Raw genomic sequence first — 22,783 nt, forward strand, 5'->3', positions numbered from 1 at the left:
ACATATTTCTTGAATTAACATATTAATGTAAATGTGGCAAGCACATTACAGTATTTAGAAAGGCCTGTTATGATTAGAAACCCAAGAAGAGACTCATTCTTAATATTTAGTCCAAATTCATTTTTCAATTTAGCCGTTTGCTTTGAGTAAAAAACTCAACTTGTCTATATAACTACCTCCTTCATGGAAAGCACTGGTAATTAGAAAATGAGCCTAATTGAAATAACAGAAAGAAACACTTGGAATGACACTTCCCCAGTTGAATTCAGCAAAATACTAGTAGGTGTTTTGTGATGAAGGATGTTTTCATGGAAAAGTAGGTGTAGGAAAAGCTGCTTCCTTACCCGTGGTTCTTTCTTGCAGGGCTTTTCAGGGCCTTGCATTGACCAATGTGCATTGTGAGGTTGCAGGATCATATCTGAACACACAACCCTTTTCTCTGGGACTCTCTCTTAACATCTCTTGGAACTGGTGTTCTCTCCAGCCATTTGAAAACTCTTGCTCTGAAGGAATGGGGTCATCTCTCAAATATGATCATGAGCCTTTACTTGGTGTGAAACAAAAAGTTTTTGGTGGAATTGCCAGGTAAATGGTGACAGTGAGGAGTACAAGAAGAAGACAAAGGAGGGAAAGTCACAGAGAAATGCAGAGGAAGTTGCCCCTGAGATTTGATGGATTAGTAGCACCTTGGAGGGAGGGTGTCCAAACAAAGGGAGCAAGTTGGGCAGAGTCTTGGAAGTGGGAACTGGTGCTATGGCTGACTTCAAGGAAGACATCATTTGGCTTAAGCAAAAGATTTGGGCTATGCTCTGCACCCACCCAGATCAGTGGTTATTCAACTTTGTCAGTTAAGCACTGGAGACCTCCCTTTATGGATTGAGAAATTAGCCTTTGTGTTTCCACCTTTGCCTGCCATGCACAGATATTCCTCTGAGGCAAAAGACAGGTGGTCCCCTATTTTCCTCCCCTGCACTCTTTCCCTTCATTGTGAGAGAACTTATTCTTGGGATCACATGCTTATATGGGCCTGCCTCCTCTAGTGCATCCAGTAAATAATTTACAAATATGCCAAATGGGCAGTAGAAACAGGTGGGTATTACACTTTTATACTTGACTCCCTGGTAATCAGAGTTGAGCCCAGACACCCCTGTTGCAGGATGCAAGAACGGGCTGTTTATTTTTGGCAGTACTTAAACGAGACCCTCATGAGAATTTCACAGATTTGGTCCATTTCCGGGTCTCTGGCTGCTGAGCTGGACTTTTGAGGGGAAATAGGCCAGATATCTACCCCAGGTGCTGGAAGACAGACCTTCCTGAGATTTCACTCCCCACAGATAAAAAGCTTCCCACAAACCTGGGAGAGCTAGAAACACACAGGCTGGGCTTGTGGCCAATGCTCTGTTTTACACGTGAAGAAACTGAGGCCTCTTGAGATTCAGAGATTTGCCTGAGGTCATACAGTTGGATTGGAACCCAAATTTCCTGATTTACTGCCCGATTTCCAGTGGATTCCCACTTCTGTCATAGTCCCAACATGAACAAAGGCAGATTTTTTTTTCCATAAATATGGACTACTTCTTTTGGAGAACAGTGAATGAAGCTCATAATTTGATGAGGTAGATAGAGAGCTTTAGCCAAAGCCAAGCACATAGTAGGTAGTTAATAGTTTCTGGATTTGATCTTATTTAATTAGGTGCTTGAAATATATAGTAACATATATAGTACAGTAATATATATTTCTGACGAAACAACTCACTTAATTTTTGTTTTCTTTCGAGCGCCTTTCTTCATCTTTCACTATAAACAAGGTAGAATTACTTCTGGCTTTAGGCAGGGATCAGCTTATTTTTTAATAGGTTATCATTTCTACAGAATGGTTTTGGAAACACAGACAATTGCAGGGAGAAAAGAAAAAGGAAAGAAGAGTTAAACTAGGTGGCTTATAAAACAAATTTAAGAAATCATGTATAGACATAATAAGGTACTGAAGTAATTCAATTAATTAGAAATTTTATTTAGAAATAATGGATGCAGGCCAGGCATGGTGGCCTCACGCCTGTAATCCCAGCACTTTGAGAGGCCGAGGTGGGTGAATCACCTGAGGTCAGGAGTTCAAGACCAGCCTGGCCAACATGGCGAAGCCTCTACTAAAAATACAAAAATTAACCAGGTGTGGTGGCATCCCCCTGTAATCCCAGCTACTCGGGAGTCTTCTGCAGGAGAATTACTTGAACCCGGGAGGTGGAGGCTGCAGTGAGCTGAGATCACGCCACTGCACTCCAGCCTGGGTGACAAAGCGAAACTCCATCTCAAAAAAATAAAACAAAAAAAAATTTAAAAAGAATGGATGCAAAAATACCTAGTACAGTTCCTGACACATGTTACATGCTCAGTAAATAATCACTGAGTGAAACAAATGATTGAGAGGCAGTAGCTGTGTGCTTTTACAGCATTAAATATGATGAGAGACATCTGAGAAAAACATAATCTTGAAACTGCCTTTTTTTTTGTTTTTGTTTTTGTTTTTTTTTTAAGATGGAGTCTTGCTCTGTCACCCAGGCTGGAGTGCAGTGGCGCAATCTTGGCTCACTGCAACCTCCGCCTCCTAGGTTCAAGCGATTCTCCTGCCTCAGCCTCCTGAGTGGCTGGGATTACAGGCACATGCCACCATGCCCGACTAATTTTTGTATTTTTAGTAGAGGCGGGGGTTTCACTGTGTTGGCCAGGCTGGTCTCGAACTTCTGACCTCAGGTGACCTGCCCGCCTCAGCCTCCCAAAGTGCTGGGATTACAGGCATAATAACAATTAAATGAAAAACATTTGACAGGCACTTTGTAGGCTGCTGGAAAATACTCGCCAAATAATTTATCAGTCTCTAGTAAGAACAGTACTGTTTTCAAATAGGTGATCTTTGATAAAAGTACAATAAAGGAACATTCCCACCTTATGTTATAAACAATACAGTATGGGAGAAATAAATATGGGTCAAGGGTTTACAACTACGTGTTTTCTAGCTTGTATGCCTATATGCATGTGCTATATGGGTCCCCCAGGTTTTTGTTTCAGGCAATTTTTTTACTTTCTCAGAGTCTCAGAGGCATACTGATTATTACATTAGTGATTTGTAAAAGGGGGCCATCGAGGAGACGCAGGAGGGAGTGGCGAGCTGGGAACATGTCAGTTTGTGAGCTACCGGGAGGGAGGATGGCGGTGGCTGCCGGAGGTGCTCAAACAGATCAGCCTTGGTGATCAAACTGCTCAATAGCTATTGATCAGCTGCAGTTCCCTGGTGCAGCCATGGAGGTCTGATTCAAGGGAGCACTGCATCATTATTGTGAGTAATTAGGGCTAATGCAGTAAAAGCGCCACTAAAGTTTGCTCAAAGTGAGGCATAACTTGAAACAACTTCTATTACACTAGCCCAATAATGATTTAACAATCATATCAGATAATTCATACCTGAATAAGCCAGGCTGATTTTTCTGATTTTCTAGATGTTGAACTAACTTCTCAGGGAGATCATGTAATGTATAGAGAATTTGTGATTTCATTTCAGAAACATGTTTTCTCCCCTTATTTAAGATGAGCCTATATGAATAAGTAGATTCCAAATGGTGGTAAGAACTCAGTAAAACATCAAGGCAACAAAATCTGAATGGTTTTGCACTTGAAAGACTAGACTAGCAATAACGGGAAAACAAGTATATCCTTTCTCTCTCTCTCTCTCTCTCACACACACACATACACACACACACACACACACACACATCAATATTCTCTCATCTTAAGTCCAAGGAGAAAAAAAAGCGCAAACATGTATCAGCCATGCTATCATCAGATCTCAACTGCTCGAGGTGTAGCTCAGTTCAAGATAACAAGGAAGTAGAGTGAGCACAGCTCTTAGCTTCTATCTGTTTTGTATCAAGGCTAATCCATTATTATTTCAAACTATATTATCTACCATGTTTAAAACTACCAGAGCCAATGAATAAGTAAAAATATTTAAATTTCATAAGTCTTTTAAATTTTTAGGCATTTTGTTTCTCATGGCAGGGACTAATATTAGGGAAATCATTTTTTTATTAGCCAAACCATCAGTCCAATCAGAACTAACTGATACCTGTAGTCAAGATGCAAAACCTTAATCTTGAAAAATTAATTATCTTTACAAATAATAGTGGGAATTCTTAATACTAATGAAATCAGGATGAAATTTAGTATACTAGTAGCTAGAACAAAATGATTGTGAAAATTGCTTTCAGCTCCCAAATTCTAGGATACCTGAGTTTTCTCTTAGCCACCTGCCATCTATGGAAAGGGGCCCATAATAATGAAGTAATATCCAGCTACAAAAAAGAGCAATGAATAGGAATTTAAGAATGATGCAATTATTTATTTTACTTCTTTCTTTGTTATGTGGAGTCATGATCTGAAGCCCCTAACCAAAATGACAGGTCAAGTCAGCCAAAATCTTATCTTTAGAAGAACGAAAATAGAAGAAATGAAGGTGCAATTTAATAGGATTTGGAACATCCAGGGACCACAAATATATACACTGAAGAAGTCTCCAAATTGTAAAATATATTCCTGTGTGCCCAGTCTAATCACTTAAAATATTCAGTAGAAAACTTCCCAAAGAAGATCCAGAGCAAACAAAGCTTCAATTTAAAGTAATTGTTCAAGTTGACTGAAAAGTGCTACCTATGGGCTCACGCTGAAGCATCACAAAATGAGCCGGTTTGCCCTGAAAGCTGTGCTGAGTATGACAGGCCCATGAAAGGCGCCCCCTCCTGCAGCTCTGGGCCACCAAGGGACAAGGGACTCGGCAGGGTTGGAAGCTTCTGTGTTTTCCCATCACACACCAAAAGCCTTCTGAAAAGCCTCCAAAACCTGTTGTCATTTTCACTGTTAAAGGAGACATAAGTTCTTTTCTGATTTAATCTGAACCTCCTAGAGCAGCTGAGCCATTCCTATGGCCAAGGGAAGCCCGGGGAAGCACCAGATCTTCCAGAATCTGGCGCTGCCTTCTGCCCCAGCCTCATCGCCTTAGAAATCTCAACCAAATTTCCACTCCTTTGGGATTTCCACTGCCACGGTATTATTTTCAAAAAACTAAAAAGTTATTTCAAAGGCTCATTCAACTCTTTAATGCAAAAGACAGCATGGTGGTAAAGCCAGCCCAAAGGAGAATTAGAGAACGGGGCATTATGAGAATGCAGGCACTGGAGAAAGCTTGTAGAGCAAGTTGTTCAGTTAGTTTCGTAACAGGCAATAAAATCATAACCTCATAGTTTATCTCTTCTACCAAAGAAAAATCATTCGCTTCTTTGGTAGGCAAAAGTCCACAAGTTAACATAAAAGCTGGCAGATTGGCCAGGTATAGTGGCTTATACCTGTGATCCCAGCACTTTGGGAGTGGATCCCCTGAGGTCAGGAGTCCAAAACCAGCCGGACCAACGTGGTGAAATGCCATCTCTACTAAAAGTAATAATAATAATAACAATACAGGCTGGGCGCGGTGGCTCACGCCTATAATCCCAGCACTTGGGAGGCCGAGGCGGGTGGATCACGAGGTCAGGAGTTCGAGACCAGCCTGGCCAACATGGTGAAACCTCATCTCTATTAAAAATACAAAAATTAGCCAGGCATGGTGGTGGGCATCTATAATCCCAGCTACTCAGGAGGCTGAGGCAGGAGAATCACTTGAACCTGCTGGACCTGGGAGGCGGAGGTTGCAGTGAGCCAAAATCGTGCCACTGCACTCCAGCCTGGGCGATAGAGCAAGATCCATCCTCCCTGCCAAAAAGAAGCTGTCAGGTTCCAAGCCTTTAATCAGTAGTGGACAGCAAGCCTAACAGAGGCACATGTTCCTGTACTGTTAATAATCCTTGGGGAGACCCAAAAGGACTTGTCTCCTTCCATTTGCCTTGTTTCTAAGTTTTGGCTCATTTTTTCTATATACCACACATGGGCCATGAAATGCTCTGGTTGAATGCATGTGTTCTGACTTTATATTGCCTGTGTTGAAATCTCAGTGCTCCGCTCACCAACTGGGTGATCTCAAGACTTCAGTGGTCACATCCGTAAAATGGGGAAAAGAGTATCACCTAGAGTCAAGGATTGTGGTGAGGAATAATGGAGATAATCCTCGGGAAATGTTTAGCAAAGTACCTGATACATAGTAAGAGTTCAACAAGTGGGTGCTGTTTTTGCTGCTGCTATTGTTGATGTTGTTGTCTGTTTTCTTCCCTGGATTGTTTTTATTTTTGTCCCACTTGGCCACCTGTCATGCCCTTTGAATGGCTAATTCATGATGCTTCTTCAAGCCTCAGCATAGGTGCCTTCAGCTCTAACAAGCCTTCCCTGACACTCATACTGAGAACCACGCCAAGGTCAAGTTGAATGCCACATTCTCTGTGCCTCACTGGCTCCCTATAAGCTCATTGATCATAGATTCCTACATTTAATACAGTGTCTGTGCTCCACCTATGTCCCACAGTGGACCAGAGGATCGCATAGTCCCTGTGGCCAGATCTTATTCAACTTTACCTAGCACTGAGGTGGGCAAACAATAGGTAATCACTAAATATTGGTCAAAGTGTATTGAACAACTGTTTCCTGCACAAAAGTGTTTCATTCATGAAAAGATACATTCTAGAGTGTATGAACTCTAATATTCATTAGAGTTAAGGGGCAGTGATTTTCCTTCAGTTTCTATATCAGATCCAGAAGCAGCAAACCACCCTAAGAAAGTTCACCAGATAGAGCAACCTGGAGCAACTTGGGAGCCCTCCAGCCTCCTTTGTTCATTAATAGCAGCCCAGCCCTTGGTTAGTCTCCCAGCGTATTGAGAATGATTATTCTTGAGTTAAGGATTCAGCCTATATGGCGTTGTACTTGCACTACAAAAGCATGTATTTATTCAGAGAAGGAGGAATATGCACACATATGTGTCTTCCTTCACTCAGAAGTTCTGTGAGAGTTTCAGGATAGGCCACTCAATGGAAAACAGGAGAGTGCATCAGCCTATGCAGTACTTTAATTATTTTGTATGTGTTAGTCCTGCATTGTGGCCAGAGTATTGGTTTCACTAGGACAGCAACCATTTCCTATTTAGGTTTTGTCTCGCTCAATAAGTATTGGGCATCTCAATTCCCAGAACCTTGGAATGTATGGAATGAAAATAAGAGAAGCAAAAGCCAGGAGTCTTGCTGTTAAGCAACTCATAATCTTATTTGAATGTCAGGAACCTTGCACAATGCTGAGTGCATAGTAGATACTCAATAGACATGTCTGGACTTCACTTAGCTAATTATTTTCTCTCTAGAGCTGAGATTTTAGGAAATACAGAGGTTTAATGACAGGTTTGAAAGTGCTGTGTCTTAAGAAGTTTAACTCAATTTATCTTCTCTGAATGCTTCATACAGATTATGCTCCCAACACCTCATGCCACAGTCAGACCCTCTTAAAAACAGAGTAAGGATAATAACACATTTTATCTTCTTCCCAGTGATAGTATCATTCACACCTCCATTGAAGCCCAGTGGGAGGTTTGGCTGTGAGGCATCAGATGCCTGGGGAGTCAGGTGCGATTATTGTAATGACCTCACACTCGGAAAAGAAAACCTCCCATACGTGAAGCGATTTCTATTAAGATACTCATTTTATATCAAATATTCAAGCTCCTCTTTATAAATGGGAGAGAATGGAAGGAGACTCTTATAGGGGCAGAGTTTATGTGGCAAAGAACGAAAGGGCACAAATATTTTATGATCAGTTTTAAGATGAAAGTGCGGCGCCTGCCTTGTTCACTGGCACTTTCCATTTCCAGAAGTCTAATTAGATTGTGGGGGTCATGATGGTGAGATAATTTAGTGGCAACTGAAAGCAACTGTGTTAATGAGAAGGGGGCACTGTGCGTTGGGGTTCCTGTAATTAATGGAGAGTTTTTGAAAAACTTCTTGGTTCCAATAAAGTTGGCATAGTGAGCCCAACTACAGGAGTAGGGAGTGGCAGGGCAAAATCTTTCCTGCTCATTGCTGCAGAAATGGCCTCAGGCAACGCAGAACTATGTAATGACTGTCATTAAGAATGATCTTGAGTGGTCCAGGCAGGCAGTAGTCAGTCTAAGACAGCAGAGAGACAAAGAAGAGACATGGAGAGAAAGGAGGCAGGGAGAGAGAATAGAGTAAGGATTGTGAGACAGGTTGTGACAAAGACAGAGAGAGAGAGAGAGAGCACTCACCTGTCTGCTCTCTCCATTCTCTCCCTGGGAGACACTGGAGTCATCCCAACATATCCTCCCAAGGACTCTCCTCCTGCTGCTTCAAATAGAACAGACTAGACAAACCTGGATTACAGTAAATTAGAAGGGACCTTTGCCAAACACTTCATGTTGCAGATGAGAAGATTGAGGCCAGAAGGGTTACAAATATTGCCTAACTGGGAACTAGGAAACTTGGACTCTTTCTGGCCACCACATTGAGGCAGAGTGAAACTGGATTTGAAATTCAAGGGTCAGGGTTATTGCAGAGTCCTCATTACAGTACTGCCATACTTTTTAATCCATCCCCTTAGGTAAGTCACAAAGTCTCACTGAGATTTCTGAGTTCTAGTTTTCTCATCAATGAAATGAGAAAAATAATTTCTGCCTTCTAGGCAGTAGCAAGAAAGAAATGAAATATCAGATGAAAACACCAATCACATATTCAAAACTTAACATGTAAGTGTTTTATGAAACCCTCTCATGTCAGAACTGAAGTTATCTCATGTCAGGATTTAATCATGTGAAGTCACAATTTAGCCATGTGATGACTTAGATCATAATATCCATTAACTATCCTTTAGAAACTGATATGTATCCTCACTCTCCCTTCCAAATACTCTTATCTCAGGACACAGTCCAAGCCCCCTACTCTTGAAGGCATTAGTGACTATATCAATCTCATCTTACTCAAACATCTGTAAGACTTTGTTAAAAATTGTCAACCTTTTTTTTAAGAGCCTGCCACACTGCACTGAATTCTATGAATGATATATACAAATAGAAGATTAGCCCCTGCCCCAGAGGAGCTTTAACACTACATGGGAAGGCCTGCCTCCAAAACATGAGATGACCAAATAGTATTTTTAAATGAATAGATCGAATAACAATCTGAGATACTAACAGAACTATTATTCAGCAGTTGATTTCAACTGAATGGTACTAAGAGATTTCTCTTTTGGGAAGAGAAGAGTTAAGATGGACTTCTAAAGATAAACTGAATTAGGTAAGCAGACAGAAGCTAGGAGATAGGAATACAGCATTCATATGGAAATAATGGCAGATGAGTCTGGAAGGGAAATTTGAGATCAGAAGATGGAGTACCCAAAAGTCTAGAATAAGACAGGGTCACTATTCTGACCGGCAATGATAGCAAAATGACAGCCATGGCCCAGCTGCTGTCTACACTTGTGTTTTGGTTGGCCTACAGAAGGTTGTAAATTTTAAAAAATTAATTAGCAGTTTATGAACATCAGAAGATTTACATAATAATCAAGCTTTCTGACTTTATGAAACTATCATCTTTGGGCTCAGATTTTTTAACTGGCAGCAATTGATTGGAATAGGATAAATTTTCTCCATTAAATGTGCCATAGTCTCTTGTGTTTACCATGCCCTGCCTCCCACCTTTCTTCGTAACCCTGACCAGCTTCTCTCAGTATCTTGAATGTCTGGCTCCCTACAAGGAGGCATTGAAGGCATTGAACTGGAGCAGGATCAAAACAATGTGCAGGAACAGTTAATCTAGCAGCAATGATGTGTCATCTGCAGTAACATCTTCTGTTATTTAATTATGGAATTTAGGGGGTTGGAAAAGGCCTTCGAGATGGTGAAATTCAGAGAAATTTGGCACTCCAGTACAGACAAGAGTATAAAATTAATGAGGAAACTCAGGTTTTATCAGTCTTTTTCTAGCTCCCTGTCTTCTTTGCTTTCTTAAGGAAATATAGCATGAAACTAGCTTTGACATGAGAAAGCCATTGCTTGAATTATTGCATTCACAACTTCTGAGATGTGTGCCCTTAGGAAAAAAATACTTGGTTTTCATCTCTGTACTGTAAAGAAACTAAGGGATACTAATCAAGGTCCTCAAGTGGTTGTTATCACAGTTAAATGAGGAAATATGTGAAATACTGCAACATACACTGTAGGTTTTCCAGAAATGTTAGTTCCTTCCCCTTCACCTTCATTTGAGGGCAAGAGCAATGCATTCTACTTGCCTTGTATGGTGTAAGGTATGACACAAAGCGTATGAATGGTTGAAAGCTACCTCCTCACCCCCACAACTAGGAAAGAGCTAAAAGTCCTTTTCCTCCTCTTTCCCCTATCCAGGACACCTAAAGTTTAAGATCTGTTGTTTTAATGTCCATTGGAACTCTGTTAGTTTATTTTATGGAATCAGCTTTTGAAAGGGACATAAGGAAAGACCTCACTTCCACCTCTCTTGGAGTGTCTGACCTATTGAAGAATACGCTTCCCCAGGAGTTATGTTTTCCTTGATACCTCTTTAAACTAAAAGAGACCAGATAGTCTTCATGAGACAATCAGGAAATATAAGTTAGTGCTACCAATGGATAGTTTCAAAAGACAGCGAGAAGGAACTGAGCGAAGGAATTGAAATTTTTCAATGGTCCCAGCAATGTGTGTGAAAACTCTGTGTGGCCGGGATCCAGGGCTAGCCAGCATCAGAAAAATGACAGGACACAGAACAAAAGAGAATGTGCCTAATATTACCTATAAATTCAGCAGGGATCCTTATCAGCCTCCAAGCAGTCTTCCCAGAGTGCTTGTTACTCAAGTTTTGTTACTCAAAAATTCTCCTCCAGGGGATCTTCTTGAAGACATTTTGAAAGGACATTTTTTATTTTGAAATCTAGTTTTGTTAGTGCCTACATAGTCACAATCCTGGTCTTTGTCTTATACAAGTTGCCAGAGTTAAGTGATTTGGGCTTTACATATGGAAAGTTCATTTTGTTGTGTAATTAATGGGAAGCAGACTCTGGGAAGCTGATGATCCAGGCCCTTATTTATATGAGAGCATATGTCTGTGTTTTGTTTATGACTCACTCTCCTACTCCACGCATTGTAACTTGGATTTGTTTACACTAACTTTTCCTAGAATCCAAGCCACATGGCGTATGAGCCAATAATTTATGGTCTCTAAAAGGGAAAGATGATGAATGAGCTTTTTCTTCTTAAATTGTCAAATCTTAAATTGAGGAGGGAGTGTTTGCCGTCTTGAGTCTGTTCAAGCTTATACTTGAAAAAAAGAAAAAAGTTAAAGCAATTTTTTTTTCAAAAAACTCCTGGTATAGCACTCAGAATGTGAATGTATATATATTTGCCAAGAGAGCATATGACCCTTCTCCCATAATAAACCATTATGATTCTGATTCACATGCTTAGCAATGAAAAGACCATTCATGGTAGAGGCTGTACATGTGCTGGGACAAGGGAATATATGGGAAACCTCTGTCTCTGTACCTTTAGTTTAATTTGGCTATGAATCTAAAACTGCTCTAAAAAAGTCTATTTAAAAACAACAAAAAAGACCATTCCTTCCCCCGCTTCTCTCTCTCCCTCTAATGTATAATATGTACATGTGTTCCTTTTCTAGGGGACTCGTCATTTCAGTCAATCTTCACGTTCTTAAACATCCTTAATGTCCTTAAGTGTTCAAGCTGGTCTTCTTAGTGACTATTCCAAACTTGCTTTAGTCCATGTTTTTGTCATTGAAACTCCACTTCTCTTATGGAATGAAGTTTAGATATTGGTCTATATTTCACAGTACTTTTGGTTCTAACTGAGAGACTTTTCAGTTAATGGTGCTCTGAATAGACTAGAGAACAGCTGAAATATGTGAGGACCTAATTTAATTGACAGTGATTTGAATCTCCAAAAACATCCTTTCATGCCTCAAACACAGACTTTATGAAATAGATGGTAAGTGCTGTTCAAGTCAGGTCACACAGATTGATTTCAATTCAAGTAAGTCAGCTAGACTCTGTGCTGCTCACTAGGGGGAAGGCACAACATTCCATGCCCCTTATAGTGCCTGGCACAAACTGGGCCTGAATCAATGTTTATTCCAAGCATGAATAAAAATGGCTAAGACAAGGTCCTTGTCCCTTAGGAAAACTACAATTTAAGAAGAGTGTTAATACAGATTAATCCCATAATCATAATAGAGGACGGACTAAGTGAAGTGCCATCAGAGAGATACAGGCAATATAGAGAGGAGCAAACAGATGAATGCTGAAATGAGAGTCCATGGATGGCTTTTAGGAAGAGAACTTAATTGGACTTTTAAAGAATGGGTGGAATATACAAAGACATGAAGTGTTCATAAAAAGCTTTAAGACTGAATTATAAACTGAATTCCAGTGGAAATTTGTGCGCACTGGAACAATGCCTGGTATTGCTTTGTTTTGTATCTTTTATTTTTTTCTCACTAGGGCAGAAGAGTTGCCTCTGGATAAAAGAAAAATGCAAGACTTTTTTCCCTGTTCAACATCAGATGTAATATCCTCTCTGACACTTACAGAAATAATAGAGTTGGGCACACACACCTGTAGGCTATGCAAAGTTATTGTTTCTGTGGTTCATCCATCTTCCACTAACCAAACAGACATGAGAAAGTCGAAAACAATTGGTGTAAATTGCTTATTGTTTTTAGGGAGAATACAAAGATAGTTAATTTGTAAATTGACATCTTTTTCTTTAGAAACTTCAATAAAGAAAAAATGATAGCATGGCTTTTAGTTACTTGAATCCAGCCCAGAGGTAGTTAAAAGGAGAGACATTAACTTTTAGGGTATTCGAGCCCTCTGAATATTCCTAAAAATCTGAGAACTCTTTGAGAAAACAAAATTAAGTTTCAAAATTTTCACAACAGACTAGAATATTAATTCACAAAGTTAATAAAATTAAACTTTGCAGATTTAAATAGAAGGCCTGCATTTAAGCTTAACACCCAATTCCACATAGCAGTGGCCAGTGTTGATAGCTGTTTATATGAAAGTGTTTAAGGGAGTTAATTGAGCCTCCATTTAACATGAGCCAACAGTAGGATGTTGTTGGGGAAAAAAATGCAGTTTTTTAGAAATGTAGCTTCTATTAATATAAGCATGGTGCCTTGATCACAGAAATTAATCAAACCCATTTTTCTGTACTAATCCTTCGTATCTAGAAAATCAGTTCAATTCTAGGCACTACAATTTCAGATCAACTTTAGCAGATGACATAATCTCCAGAGAGTGATCAAAATGAAGAATTTGCTTTGATCTAGAATTCATCTGATAGGAAACACAGATGAAGGATTTGAGGATGTCTTACCTAGGGCACAGAAAACTTGGAGGTATATGACTTTTATAGAATTATATTTATTGAGAATCAAGGGTCGGTCGTTTCAAGAAATGGAGAGATTTGTCTGGAGACACAGAACTGAGGGGTGATGAGCTAAGATCCGAACCTCATTCTTCTAATGTCCTGGTCAATATGTTTTCCATCAGATTGCCAAGTATGCTAGCTAATACGTAAACAAATGCAGTTACTATTAAGACCAGGAAAAAAACAAAACAGAGATACTTACTGCTATATGTAATTCTTGAAGTTCTAGCATGGTCAACAGGACTTATTTTATCTGAGCCCGTGTTCATGTTTGTTATATGTTTCTTTGTTCTTCCCTGTATTTTTTTTTTTTCAAAGTTTTAAAGAGACAAAGAAAATGTCTCACAATCAGGTAAGAACATGCATGCATAATAGTTGGGGTATTATATAAGAGATGGTATTTATGGTTAAGGATAAAGTGATACCACATTTGAGAGGAAAGAAAAAAGAAATATAAAGAGCCCTTTGAGAGGGTGCAACCACCCCCGCTGTGTGACCAACTGGCATGCTGTGAGACTCAACAGATGTAGCTTCAAACTTTTTGGCGTTAACTACATTTCTATCCAGCCTTCCATGTTGTCTCATCAGTGTGTTGGGACTTGATCCACATTACAACAAACAAAAGCCAAAGTTGAATGAAACAGAGGAGGGCTAAATGCCCTCGTATTTCTCAGTTTACCAGTGCTGCCATTCCCAATTCACTCCTTACCAAAAGCCTAGGAAGCTACTATTTTTTTTTTCTATTCTTTTTTTTTTTTTTTTTTTTTTTCGAGATGGAGTCTCACTCTGTTGCCCAGGCTAGAGTGCATTGGCGCAATCTTGGCTCACTGCACCCTCCACCTCCTGGGTTCAAGCAATTTATCGGCCTCAGCCTCCCGAGTAGCTGGGATTGCAGGTGTGCACCACCACACCCGGCTACTTTTTGTATTTTTAGTAGAGAAAGGGTTTCACCATGTTGACCAGACTGGTCTCAAACTCCTGACCTCATAATCCACCGCCTCAGCCTCCCAAAGTGCTGGGATTACAGGCATGAGCCACCACTCCCGGCTGACTATTTACAAGAAACTTATAAATAAATAGCACCTCCAGAAAATCTCCCAAACTTAAAAGACTCCTCTCTTCATCCATGGTGGGCAACCCCTTGTGATGAATATTCATGATGCACCTTACAGGGAGCTATAATCTCATCTTTTTCTGGTTCTCTTATCTCTGAGGTCTCTCTTTTGCCCAGTTTTTTCAGGACTGCCAAAATCCGGCTTGCCCTCCTTAGAAGTCCCTTGAGCAACCTAGTAATGTTTTTACTCAGCTTGGATTCTCTCTGGAATGAGTCGCCACTGTCATTATCTGTCCAAAGTCCCAGGTGGCTTGTCTAACCCATGGGCCCATGAAATAACTTGCATTATTTCCTCGTGGTCAGAGAAGTCAAGGACCCTGAAAGCCTACAGACCAGGACCTGTGAATTGCCTAATCAAATAAAGGATGTCAGCATTAAATCCCATTCGAGGAGCTCTCCATGGATAGGGCACCCCTCACTGCCATGGAATGGCATGCCACTCAGTTAAAGGTGTTCTGGGGAATATAAAGATAAATGCTCTCCAGAATTTGGGCTCTGGGAGTTTACAGTCTGAAACAGTCTAGCAGGAAATACTAATCAAACATCTACTATGACACAGGAACTGTGTTCTTTGTTTTAAAAAGGTATGAAAAAGGACAACACATGCTGTCTTCAAGAAGCTTTAGTTAAGATCTTTGAGGATTAAATACCAAGTGAGTGAATAAACTCTTGAGGAGTTTTTTAAAACAGAAAGGATAACTTTAAAGCAGTGGGCTCCAGATTATTGATCATGCAGTGATATTAGTAACATAATTTTGAATAGTCACACCATTTAAATACATACTAAAAATACGTGCCCTCTTTTTCTTAAATACAAACTTTAACAGGATGAGATAAACTTGAAATATATTCTTAAAATAATTTTAAATTTCATTTTACCTTTTATTAACAAAACAAAAATATTTTTGTTGCTATCAAAATGTTATACTGATTTAAGTGTTTTTAGTAGTGTTTTAAGGAGGGCCAAGCAATTGAGTTTGTATACTTGTTTTCAAAAATCTTGGGGTTTTTTTTAAGCACTTGTGATAAGTAATTTAAAGTTCTCGTTCTGAATTCAGTTTGTTTCAATACTTGTTGTTAGCAGATGTTGTAGGATAAAGAATATTTCACATACACATAGATTCAAAAGAATAAAGTAGATTGTTGACTGTGCTTAAATCAGTACTATTTTTTTCCAATCTCATCTATCAGTTAAACAAGATTTTTGTTGAAACTTGGCAAACCATCCTCTTTATTAACAATTAGATGGTCCATATTTTTTAGTCCAACTCTTCATTTGAAAGTCAGTTCTGTTTACAAGGTATTCAGATTTGCAGATTAAAGGGATTTATAGGCTATATTGTTTTCAGCAACAAAATTGCCAAACGGTGGAAACATTTGCAATAAATTTCCAAAGCTGCTCTTTCTATAGCATGAGTTTCTTTCCAAACGTGGTTACTTTCTGACCCAGTTTACTGTAAAGGAACATTAAGTGTTTTGTTGTTTATCATCTGCAGGGTAACATTACTGACAGCCTAGAAGAGTTAAGAAAATTTGGAACCCTTGTCTTTTTGTACAAGAAAACGGCCAAATTCATCTTTGAAAGTGGCCACTCGTGTATACAGTTTGGTGTGAAATAACCAACAGAACTCTGTGTGGTATATAAAATATTGTATGGGTCTTCTTCATCTCATTACAAAGTATTTTGAAATTTTTTTCTGTTGAAAAGTCTTGCTTTTCTAAAATTACCACGTGAGCTGGCCTGCTACAAATTTAAAATATAGGACACTGACAGCACCCTGAAAGCAACTAACCAGTGAGATCCCCTGTCAACCCCTTGAATGCACATGGCCTCCTCTTCTCCCAGGAATCTCATGCCCAAGTGTGACAGGTGACCTGTCATCTGATGGGCAGCACAAGTCAGGGCATGGCTGCAGTTCCGTTTATTAAGCATTAGGATTATTTAGGTAAAATATAAATAATGTAAATACAAATTATTAATGTGTTCTTTCTGCAGCCCAGTAAATTGTCTGGCTTCCTCTGGAGGGAATGTGCACTTGGGAAGCTGCTGGTTTAATTTAGAGAGGCAGAGAGGAGGTGAACAGTGTAGGCAAGGTGGCAGGGGCAGGAGAGCACTAGGCCGATTTCTAAATCCAACACCATTCCTGAGAAGATTAGGGAGCTGCTCTGGGACACTAACTATTTGGTGGCCTAGCCCACTTCAGAGCTCACACACATAAACATGCTCACACCTACATACCCCACTGCTTCACCTGTCCATCAGCCAGTCTGCCCACCTCTCCTCCTACCTTGTCCCAAGAAAAAATGTGAAATAGGAACAGAACACAGACCAGAGTCCTTCAAGCCATTGCAACTGAGATAAAAAGTTCTTTCACAATAAACCCCTAAGAATAAGTTGTTGAATAGTCAAGCAGTTACTATGCTTCAAACAAGCTACTCATGTTTTCAAAGAAACCCCAAAGTATGTTAAGATGATATTAAGAACAGAATGAAAACACCATCATATTATGACAAATCCCCCACATCTGCTAACTCTTAATTCTAAATTGCTGCTTTAAACTTAGCAGTCCTCTAGCACTTGTGTTGATAACAAGCAGCAACTCGGATGCCCCCTACCTTGCAGAGGCCTCACCAGCAGAGGCAACTTGCCATCTTTTTCAAAAGAGCTTTTAAGGCCAGTACTATAGAAGGTTAATTTAAATTCTAAGGATGGAAGAAGAAAGTTTGCATGCCAAGGCAGGTTACCTCATTCTCCCCATTAAAAATAAAAAGCAGCATTAGGAAAATAAGAGACCATTACCAAGGCAAGCACAAGTACAAAGTAAAATAAATAAATAAAATGCAGAATTTACATTGGAGAACATGAGACAATTGAATGCCATTGAGCTTGTATTTGCTGACCACATAGTATGCACCAGATCAGGTACTGCTGTATCGATGGGCCTGTGCTGGGAACTCTGAAAGTAGAGAAAAAAAGGTGTGGCCTTTGCCTTCAGAGAATCTTCTGACATGTATCAGCACACAAAGCAATTCACACTGCAACTCTCCGCCTTGATTAAAGCACAGGATATTCCAGCTCTCTCTGCCCTGAAATGCACCCCAACTCCAGGCAGTTCAGCCTTCCTCAACATCTTTCCATCTCCCCTTAGGAACATTCAAACAGCAAGAAAAACTCTAAGGAGTCTAGAGGTAAATTTGCCTCCCTCCACAATCCACCCAAAGCTTTCTTGTAAAATAGGGTGTGTCTTGTACATGGGCAAAGTACAGTCTACAAACATGGGTATCTATTTCTTGGGAATCTTCTATATAACTAAGCCTTGTTAGCCTTTGTCTCAGGGGGCCTACTATACATACAAATTCTGCATCCAAAAAGCAGTGCTAAGTCCATTCTCTAGTTACCATAACCGACTTGACAAAATCAACAGAATGCTGATGAGCCAATCTTCTGATAATGGGAGTGAAAAGATAGAATGTCTAGATCTGGACCAAAACCAGCTCAACCATTTGCATGGCAATTTCAAATATAGATAGGGTCTGAAAGAAAATTTGTATTGCTGAGTTATGAAGAAATGAATTTGCATTTTGCCTGGGCCACTCAATAATTATTCTTTAAAACTAACAAAGAGCAGGCAAGATATAGGACAATTATAGGAAGGAGAGCAAATATGGAATCAATCTTGCAGCAAGAGCCTAGAAATGACTGTCCAATAATGAAACGATTTGAAGAGAGAAAAATCTGTAAACATTTAGAGGGACAGTGAAATCATAAGCAATAAGGAGAAAGATCTGTGAATATCAAACGCTGCCAAGTCCGAAGTTCTCCCCACACACTAATATTTTAGAATTATTCAATGAATAAATGTTTTAGAAAGCCGCCCCACATTTGGGGATGCAACTGATAATGAGTATAGAAAAGAATTATGGCAAACTAAATATAGAAGGGAACTTCCAAGAGCATCTGGTTCCACCATCCAGTGTAACAGATGAAGAAACAGAGATGGAGGAGTTAAGGGACTTATCTCAGTTCACCTTGTTTTCCAGCTTCTTCTACACACAGTCATTTCTACTATACCATACTCTGCTATTGTTCACACAGAGGGATAACAAATCTGAACTGAAAGTTTGGATAACAAACATAAAGGAAAAATAAATGAAACTCAGATGTTCAGTAGATATGAAAAACCTCAAAGATTATAATGTGCAAAAGACAGAGGGATACTGTCATAATACCTGATGCCATCAATGGAGACTGGCTCATGACATGTATTTATTTATGCAGGTGGTGAAAGCATAAAACACAGAGAACTCATTCATGTTTCTATGCCATTAAAACAGGAGGGCAGCTACAAGCTAAGCCTTCTAGGGAGATGGTGGATGCATGACCTTCATTGAGGACATCTCTTATTCTTCAAAAAGTATTTAGGTAAAATAAAGCCCCAACAGAGTGAAAATTAGAGCACTGTCCAGCCCTAAGATTTTAAGATGCTTTATTGCCACTTATTTATAATTTTTTAACATTGTGTTATGGAAAATGTCAGACATACATCAAAGTAAGCAGAATAGCATTAACAAACCTCATGTACCCATCAATATCAACTTCAGCTTCAACAATATCAACTTACAGTGAATCTTGTTTCATCAATACTTCCACTTACCTCCTCCCTTCCTTAGTATTTTAAAGTCAATCCCAGATGATAGTATGTGATTTCATCTATTAATATTTTCATAGGCATTTCTAAAAGATAGGTACTCAAAAAGCATAATCACAATGCAAATATCACACCTATGAAAATTAACAGTAATTACGTAATATCATGAAATGCCCATAGTTCACATTTCCATTTATTTCATGATCTCTCTTAACAGTTTGTTCCAACTGTCATCCAAATAAGGTCACTTTATCTCTTTAGTCTCTTTTGATGCACAGTTTCATCTTCCCCCTGCCCGGCAATTTATTTGTTGAAGACACCAGGTTGTTTGCCTAGAGTCTCCCACAGTCCGCAATTTACTGAATGAATCCCTGTGTGTCTTCTGTCCTCTGTATTTCAAGGTAGGTAGTTCTAGAGCTGTGCTGCCCCATAGGGTAGCCACTAGCCACACTGTAGCTATTTAAATGAAAATTAGGTGATATTAAAAATTCAGTGTCTCAGTCACACCAGCCACATTTCAAGTGCTCAGTAGCCACAAGTGGCTAGTGGCTACCTATGGAGCAGCACACACATAGAGAACATTTTCACCATCTCAGAAAACTCTGTTGGACAACCCTACTCTAGAGGCGTAATAAAACTCTGTGAGGTTGCCTTAGGGGGAAGTAGATGTTGAGTAGTAGGTGAGTCATCCACGAAGTATTTGACTCACAGTTGATCTCCTACACAGCAGTCACTTTAAACCTCCACAACTGGACTCTGAAGATAAAATAAAAGTTCAAGAAGTATGTGTGTTTTTAAAGTTATGTAAGTAGTATACTTAAACATGTTTTTGTGATTTCCTTTTCTACTGAACTCTTTAAGTAAGATTTAACCATGTTGATATATTTATGTGTAGTTTATTCATTTTAATCGATGTATAATATTGCATTGTTTTATGTATCACAGTTGATTAATTAGATTGTTTTCAGTTTTCTGTATCATACACTGAGCTTCAAGGAACATCCTTATATAACTTTTGCCTCCTGTTATATATAAGTAAAGGAGGCAAGCTTGACATGAAATTGCGGGGACATTGAATGTGTACATCTTCAACTCTAACAGTTATTGCCCAATCACTCTCCAAAATGATTATAACAGTTTATACTCCCGCCAACAGTATGTGAGTGTTCCCAGTTTCTTACATCATTACCAACACTAGGTAGATTCAGATTTTTAATTTTTACCAATATGAGCTCATCTATATGCAACAAAAGGATTAAAACAAGCATAAAAAAGAAAGGGAAAGGAATGGAGAAGGGAGCCATGACTTAGCTCAATCTGTAATGTTTTCTTTCTTACTAAAAAAAATAATATGACAAAAAGTTAACATTTGCTAAATGTGAATGGTGGGCACAAAAGAGTTGTTTTGACATTTTTTAGGATTGTTTGGTAGATTTACACTATCAGAATTAATTTTTATTTCATAATCCTTTTTTAATGCAAAGACTTAATAAGTTATTCAGCACATGTTTTTGAATATGGAATTAGCTGCTATCTGCTAGGTTTCTGTTTATTTCTTTATTTTGGTTTGGAGATTTTGTTTTGGGGGTTTGTTTATTTACTTATTTATTTTGATATTTCACTTTAAAAAGACAACACATAGAGTGAGAATCCATTGGTTGTATTTTCCCCAAATGACCTGCAGCTCATGGAGTATTTCCGTCAAGCTTAACTCAGTCAAATACAGTATTGCCAATTAATTGATTTACTTTATACTTCTATGCTATATTACATGTCAGCAAGGCGATTTCCTTTATACTTTCATGCTATATTATATAACATATCACATAGCATTTGCTTCCTCTATGGCTGATATAAACTAAAGAGAGGGCAAACTGTAAATGAAACCTTTGCTTGGAATAGTGTCAAGTTTTGTGGAGTATTACTACTGACTAGTTGCCATTGACTCATGGACTATGTGGACAAAGTAAATTATCTGTCACTGACATGGAGGTGGGCTAAGTTTTAGTATAACTATATTTGCAATGGTCACTTTAAAAATTCAAACTAGAACTCTTCTAGGGAATATGACTACAAGGCCTGATTAGATTGATTTGTCAGTCCAGAAACAATTCTTAAATCTCTTTTACATACCAGGCACCCTGCTAGGCCCTTTGAGGGCCATAAAGACAGACAAGCATTGGTTCTTGCCTCTGATAACTTACAACCAGGCAACCTTTTTCTTTTACAAAACTAACTACAAAAATTTTATTTTTATAGTCGGAAGCTCACTCTGGCTTTGTTCTATTTTGATCTTTATAACTTATTTTAAAGATCATTCAGTAGTTATTCATTGCTCGGTCAGTCTTACTGACCTTTGGCCAAAAGCAGTAACATTTTGACCTGGCCTGTGGGACTCAGCTCACCCCACTCCATGAAGCTGGGGGTGTAAATAACTTCAAATAAAACCCTCCTGGCAATCTGTGCTGGGCACAGCATGAGAGAGAAATGGGACAAAGCAGAGGAAAGAATCAAGTGGGAGTACCCAAGAATAAGTGAGAATGGTATCCATGTTTTAAGCATCTTTTTTCCTCCTCTCTCTTAAGATATTTATTCTGCTTCTCTATTAGTAGGTACAAAAAAAATTATGGGAGGAAACAACAAACCAAAATGATAAAATGCACCACACTCCCCTCTATGCGTAGGTCTTCCACGTGGGCTCCTTTCGGGCTGAACATGCAGCGTAAATCATAGCAGCAAAGAACTCGGTGAAGACACACTTATTATGTTTATAAACAGCCAGGGGGAGTGGCCACCTTGAAGGTGGAGCCATGGAGTCTGTGTGAGTGTACGTGCCCGTGTGTGTGTGTGTGTGTGTGTGCAGACAGGTATCACACATGCGCTTGCTCATGAACAACACAAGGAGAAAGAACGATCTGCAGGAGGAATGGCTGGCTATGTTTTGAAGCCATTCACATTTTATGCTGTCTGAACTTCAAAACTAAGCAGTTCTGAAGGCCATTTAGTGGCAGCATTGCAGGACTTCCTGAGACAAGAAGTTCGGCTCATAAAATAGAGGTGCAGCTGCAGCTGGCCAACAGGACATGAAAAGAGCTCTTTGCAAACGCCAGCCTGGTAGGGGTAGTGTAAATGATTCAGAAACACCTGGCTGATACTTCCCTTGAGGTTCCCAGAGGATGAACTGGTTATGAAGGACCTGGTTAACTGAATGCCATCAGGCAAGCTGAGTAGTCCAGAACGCTGGGGGAAAAGCACAGAGAGATGATGCCATGATAACGAGAGTGCTCCAGGAAATAGGCCTCCCTGTGTCAGTGGAGAAGGGTTAGGAATAAAATGGTTCACTTACATTTTCTTATTCTTGATCAAGCCAAGGCATCTCTTCTCTGAGATCGATAGTATATCTGCATGATCCCAGTTGCTTGATATGGAGGCCCATGTGCCTTTTCATTCATCCAACACCTACAAAAAGAGAAAGTCTAATCCTGTGCTAAATTGAATCAGATCAAATGTCAAAAGGGTGAATAAAAAATTACCTGTATAAGAAGATTAACAATGGGAAGATTTATATTGTGATTCTGCCATTGAGTC

General features: G+C 39.3%; 1 protein-coding gene across 6 annotated transcripts in view; it reads left to right on the forward strand.

Moving 5' to 3' along the window:
• Positions 1-22,783, forward strand: part of SETBP1 (SET binding protein 1) — a 377,682-nt gene that overhangs the window by 349,128 nt on the left and 5,771 nt on the right. The window lies entirely within an intron of this gene.

Source organism: Papio anubis, chromosome 19, assembly GCF_008728515.1.
Source record: "Papio anubis isolate 15944 chromosome 19, Panubis1.0, whole genome shotgun sequence".
NCBI lineage: Eukaryota > Metazoa > Chordata > Mammalia > Primates > Cercopithecidae > Papio > Papio anubis.